The sequence below is a fragment of the Corvus hawaiiensis genome, chromosome 9 (assembly GCF_020740725.1).
Source record: "Corvus hawaiiensis isolate bCorHaw1 chromosome 9, bCorHaw1.pri.cur, whole genome shotgun sequence".
Classification (NCBI taxonomy): Eukaryota; Metazoa; Chordata; class Aves; order Passeriformes; family Corvidae; genus Corvus; species Corvus hawaiiensis.
In genome coordinates this window covers 18,420,980-18,427,429 of record NC_063221.1, presented here as the reverse complement: position 1 = coordinate 18,427,429, position 6,450 = coordinate 18,420,980, and the positions used below count along the sequence as shown (strand labels likewise).

Genomic DNA, 6,450 nt, shown 5'->3' with positions numbered 1-6,450 from the left:
CCTAGACAGACATATGTGTCTGGTAATAAAAATCAAAGGGTAAATCTCAACCTTTCAAATTCAAGTAGACATGAAATCATTCCGTTATCCATTCTGGAGTGAGTGCCTGATTGTACCTGAATTCCAAAGGAGATTCTGTCTTTGCATGTGCAAAAGGCCTAAGGCTTTGTTCTCTATAGGGCCCACAGTCTCGAATTGAGAATTCATGATTTCTGACAGACCTTTGCTTCATCACCACAGTTATGAGCTGTGGCTTTGGTGCCCCATAGTCACCTCAGACAAAATTCTTAATTTTAGCTTCCTAGAACTTGTTATAAGATTGGCTTGTTTTAAAAAGAAAGCAATAAATTTTTGCAATTTTCTAAAAATCTGGTCATAGTTTATAAAATAAAGCAAGCACTATCCAGCAGTGAGGTCTAATTAGCATGGTAATTAGCATTGCACTCTGTACCTCCTAAACAAAGAATGAATTACAAGTTTCAGTCCTCAAAACCACATTTTAATGACAGTGGCACAATCCACAGAGTGGAAAATAATTAAAGGATATAGGATGCACAGTTCCACAATGACATAATTACAGGCCTTATTAAAAGAGATGTGCTTGAGAGAAGCTTCTTTAGATGCTGCAGGAACACTGCTGAGTGTTTGTCACAGTTCATGACTTCATCTGTTCTAAAGGTATAATTGAACCTTTCATTTCCATGTCAGAAATTCATGACTCCAGTGTGTTTCTTTGTTCATTGTTTAATTTTGGCAATTGCCTGCTATTGCAAAAGCTGCAGATTTGCAGTGACCCTCTTAATACACTGTTCCTTCTGCTTGGTGCATGCAAGATTGACCAGATTTAATTTCTCCAGCAATCTTTAGACATATGCTGGCTTACACAGAAGTGGATATCCATCAGAGACAAAATATTGTGTTTTCAAATCTAAAATTTCATTTTCCCAAGCAATAATCAATGTTGTAATTTCAGTTCATATTGAAGCCAGAACAGCTAACACATTTTAGAGGAGAAAGACTCCTTTGGACGTAAGAGTCAGAGATGAAGCTTTATTTGCTAGTACCAGTTCCCTCTAATTGCTTTTAGTTCAGTGACTGTCCTTTCATTCAGAAATATCTCCTTTTGTTTGCTTCTGATAAGTCTTCTTATTCCATAAAGGAGTTCTGCTGCATACAAATTCTTTGATAGGAACTACAATCAGAATAAATAGGTTGCATCATTGCTCCTGTAACTATTTCCCAGAGTTATGTAAAAATACGACAGACCTTACATAGACAATTCCCGCCATCCAGGACAACTCACCCATTACTCTGGGACACACTGTCCTACCTGCCTAGTGAGCAGAGCTGCAGTAGTCTATTGTGCGGCGGCACTGACATCTAGTGGGCTTCAACTACATTTTCAGTTTTCCCAAATGTTACAAAAATCCATCACAGCATCTCTTTTCGAGATGCTCTCACCTTGATATAAATGCATATTTAAAAGTACAATCAAATATGAAAAGTTGCAGGTTCAATTTAGTACTTAAGACTGACTCTTACTGTAGTAGAATGAGGAAGATTTGTTTTAATCAGGAGCTCATGTTCACTGATCTCTGTCCATAGTAAAAGCTCTGAAGAAGTCAGTTCAAGTAATGCAGGATTGAGCACTTCCCAAAACACCTCTACAAAAGACAGACAAAATTTGCTCTGTCATGTCTTCTGACAAGCAGGTGTAAAATGACAGAGTAAGGCTGTTTGATTTCCATTATCATGTTTATGTGTATATATGCATACACATATACATGTATGTATGTTCAAAAGCGATGTGTGCTGCAGTCCCAGTTGCCAATACAATTGCCACATGCCAGCTCAAACTAGCTAGAAAAGATGTGATAGTTGATGTCAAAACCATAAAAGCTGTGTTCCTCAATATGGTCTTCCCAATGTTCTTAAAATAATTTCAGCTTCCAGCTTCCTACATAAACTTCATGATGTTCCATGAAGAGGTAAGTTCAATTATTCCTATGCCACATGTGGAGAAACTGTAGTACCATGTGATGAAACTACTTTCTCAGTCACTATTAGGGAAGTGGTAAAGCTGCAAATAACTTCCAGTTATTAAACTATCATTGCATAGTTAAACGAGGAAACCCCAAAAATTTATTTCTATTTCCACAGGGGCCAGTTCCTCCAAGTGTAAGATAGCCAACTTCTTCTAAGATAGACAGCTGGTGTATGGGACTAAATGATTATCCTTCCTGCTCCAGGAAGTATGATATTCAAAGGACAAAGACCATGAAAACCACACATGATATACCTAGTCCAGTTCCCTGAAATCTCAGGACTTTTGCCTACTGAACGTTTTGCCAGTTGCTGCATGCAGTCCTAGTACAACTCCAGTTTGAGTGTTTCAGGGAAGCACAGCAACAGCTGCCACAAGGACCACTGAAAGGGTGCACTAATGTGAAAAGGAGCATTAATTCTCCCTCAGATCTCTGTAGTTTCTGAGCGGAAGTGTGCTGTTGAGAACAGCTGCTTTCTGGTTCTGTCAAATCCAGTCCCCACATTTTTCATGAAAGCCTGATTGTACACAGGCCAGGCAGCTGGCACTACTGATTTTATAATCTTTGCCTGGTTATTATCAAGCTAAGCTTACAGTTGTTAATGCTGGCAAAGAATCTATAGACTCACACACAAATGCCCTTACCTACTTTAGTAAAACAAGTTTTGGTTATTATAGTGATTCTACTCCTTTTCATATGTCTTTTCAATACATCAATAAACGGTAAATCAAATTTACACACATTTATCTGGAAAATCTGGTTCCAGGATTGCTACTATTCTTCAAACTATCAGCTGGAGTTCTGCAGGGTTGTGACTAGTAATACATTGAAGGAATGTATTGCCTATTAATTTCCCATTGTTAAACTGCATTAAATGATTACACAAATATGTTAAGTATTAATAGAAAAACAGATTATGCAAATATATGCTGCGGTTACATAATCATGAATGAGAAGAGGTGTATATACACACAGTGACACAAGACACGACCCATAAAACCTCAGTGTATTACAGAACTTAAAAAGTATGAATTCCAACATGGGCACTATATTATTGGGATTAGATGTGCTACCAGAGTGTGTCTGTTTAATTTACAGTGTTTTCACAGCATATAAACTGACTTATGAAGGCATTTCTGGGATTTTTCAAATCTTTGACTCCAAAGCCTTTGGTTCAACCACTACCTTCCTGTACAGACAGAAAGCAGTACTGGGAGCCAGCTGAGAATCATTTCAGTTATAAGCTATTATTCTTTACATTAAAATATTTTATTTTAATTATACTATAAACCTTTATATTAATATAATTTTGGTTGGTTGGTGGTTGGTTTGGATTTTCCATATGAATTCTATTTCTACTTATAGGAAGGGATGTTTCAGGGTCTGTTTATATCCAGCAGTACAATGCTACAAAAGGTTCTTTCTTCTTTTGGGGTATGTTACAAGAAAGGCTGAAGATCAGACAGTAGGCAAAGTATGGCATTCACCATATCTTCTGGTACAATGGTCACACCCCCTCTTCTTAATTCTCAGAGATTGGGCTCATGGCAGGCTTTAATTTCTTTTTCAGCCTGAGACAATTCTTGAGCCTGACAATCTTATGGCTCCAGTACTTTTACTAGTGACCGTCCTGCTGTCTAGCCCACTTCTGAGGACAGCTACTGTTTGATACTGTTCTTCCAACACAGCTCCTCAACCCTTGCAACTGATTTTATCAGAATGCATTGATGTATATCTCTACACACTGTGCATGCTTTGAATTCACCTTCAGCACCCCCAGTGTCAGTATCTGGCTTCTAATTAAGCCTGTGTGCTAAGGTACGGCTTTCCTTACCTGAGCCAGATATATCAGTTTATCCCAAGCCCAAAACCCTGACAACGCTTTTGGCTTTGAATAGTAGTTGTAGAGAGGGACCTGATTTCCTACTAGAGCCAGCTATTGAAGCTTCCAATAAAGACAGGGCAGACAGCCTGCATGTAGTAATTTCTTAAAATGGCAACAGTAGTCTCCAAAATTCGGCTGTTAACACCTTCTAGAATGCCAAAAATATTTCCAGAGTTTGTCCTGAACAGTATGTAATAGGCCTACAGCATGCAGAGAAAGGGAATGTCAAGAAAGGGAGAAACTCAGTAGTGTTTTAAGAGTAGTAGAATACTGTAGAATTTGGAAAGCATGGACTTCCAGGTTGTGATCCATTAAATGAATTTATTTATACATTGAAGTACAAAATGGGAAAAACATTATCTGAACTTGAGTTTTATATTAAGTATATAATCATGCAGTAGAACAGATCTTCCTCTTGAATAAGTGTACTAATCACTAGTTGAAGAGTTATTTTCTTTCTCTCTGTCACATTGACCACTAAACACTCATGAAAGAGGAAGGACATTAAAAGTGAGAACTGAAACACCAGATCCAGTGCCCCACATCTGCCAAGCAGCCCATCTGCTAGTGGTGGAAGTACCAGCTACTTAAGGGTTTTTCCTAAGAAGTAGTACTACTCTGTTTGGGGCTCCTCAGGAAAGGAGCAACTAAAAGTAGGTTTCCAATATCCTACAAGATCACTCTAACCCATGGAGGTTAAAGGTGGGAGTCTTGTTCCTCTTCCATCCAGCCATTTTCTGAAGGAAAAGCAGTGCCAAGGATGTCAGACAATGTAACAGAAAGCAGCACTTTCCTCTCTGGCAGGCGAGGCTCACATGTCAGGGGCAGCAGCAGGCTGCAAGCTTCAGGGAAGAACTAGCAGTATTTTGATTTGGGAAGAGTTAAGACTGACTTGATGACTGTCCATTCCAGCCTGAACATACTACACATCCAGGGCTTTACTGGGGAACATCGCAGCTGAGGTAGTGCTTCTGCTACAAGCTCAGGCACCACTGCTTTCAGTTGTTTGGCATCTCTTCTTGTAGAACTCCATCAACGGGAACTGCTGGAACTTAGCGCCAATGGAAGTTATGAAGTGAAATAATTGCTTCTGTACATTCCAATTAAAATTTTTTGATGGTGATTTCTTTTTACATATGCTAAATTGATATCACAATAAATTTTAATCAGCACTTACATGACTATAATCAGCATTTGTCAGGCCATATAGTACTGAGCATTGAAAGAGAGACTTGTGGGACTTCTATATACCAGTAACACTAAGTTTAGGAAATGGAAACAAACTTGTCATATAGCTTTTATATGCAAACACTTATACTGATGTGTAAGCAAGACAATACAAGCTGAAAAAGGTAAAATGATTCGAGAAAAGGAAACACACACAATACCTTTCAGGCCCTGTTCTTATCAGGATAAAAGGTACAATAGGAATTTTACACAGCCTGGGTTTTGTTTTGGTTTTAATTCCTGTAATCTGACCGGCATGTAAGCAAGATTGCTTTAATTGTTAGTTATTTCCCTTCTCTGGAATTCACTTCTTGTCATAATGCCATAGGATTTCCTCTGACTTTATCAAATTCAGCCACACATTACTTACTATTTGGATTATGACATAAATTACTTAACTGAATGATCAGGATCATTTTCAAGCTGGGTATATTAAGTTGTTGCCAATGATGCCACAATGTAAATGTTTTTCTAATTCCTGGCCATGTCAAAGGTCCTTTCTTTTCTTCTTGAACATTCAAAAATCATGATGAGAGATGTTAAAATAATGGAAATTACTAAAAGTAGAACTATTTTCCCCTAATTTGCTTGATTACTGCTATTGAGTTTTGCTACTGTACTCAAGGTCTCCAAAAACTTTTTGTCATGTTTTGGTGCTATTGCCTAGTTGCATCTCAGCAAATGTTTATCCAAACATCTTTTAATAAACAGCCTTTTTTTCTGCACGACTTCTTAAAAATTCATCCCCAGTTTACACTTCGACGGTCTATCCGAAAACTGTTTTTCGTGAGGACAAGGTTTGACTTACAAAACTCAGGACACAAGAAACAGGAGCGGGACTTGTCCTCCCAGAGCCGCGTCCGAGGGGGCCAGTCCCCGGGACAGGCCGGTTCGCGGTCCCTCGGAGGGGCAGGATTTTCACGCGTGGAGCGCGGACAGACGTGCCCGTGGGGCCACCTCCGCCCGCCCGAGCGGGCTCTGTCGGTGCCGCCCACCCTGCTAGGGACTCTTTACGGCAAAGGCCACGGCCGGCTCCGAGAGTCTCCCTAGCCCAGGGCTGGCGGGCGGGCTGACCCAGCCCCGAAACCCTGGGCTGCCCGGGACGAAGATTCTGACGGGCCACCAGGGCCAACCCTCCCCTTCCATCCCGCCCGCCATCCCCTCAGCGCGAGCCGGGGCCGGGGCCGGAGAAGGAAGGCGGTCGGGGCGGAGCGGGGCCGGGGCGGGGCGGGGCGGCCGCCGGCGCCGCTCACCCGGCCGATCCGGGCCCTGGGCTGACGCCGCGGCCCCGCC

General features: G+C 40.9%; 1 long non-coding RNA gene across 1 annotated transcript; it reads right to left on the bottom strand.

Moving 5' to 3' along the window:
• Positions 1 to 4,231: 4,231 nt before the first annotated feature.
• On the bottom strand, positions 4,232 to 6,348 carry LOC125330117. Its single transcript, XR_007205374.1, has 2 exons — positions 5,966 to 6,348; positions 4,232 to 4,981 (listed from the first exon to the last, which is right to left on the bottom strand). It is a non-coding gene; the product is annotated as an uncharacterized LOC125330117 (long non-coding RNA).
• Between the last annotated feature and the right edge of the window lie 102 nt (positions 6,349 to 6,450).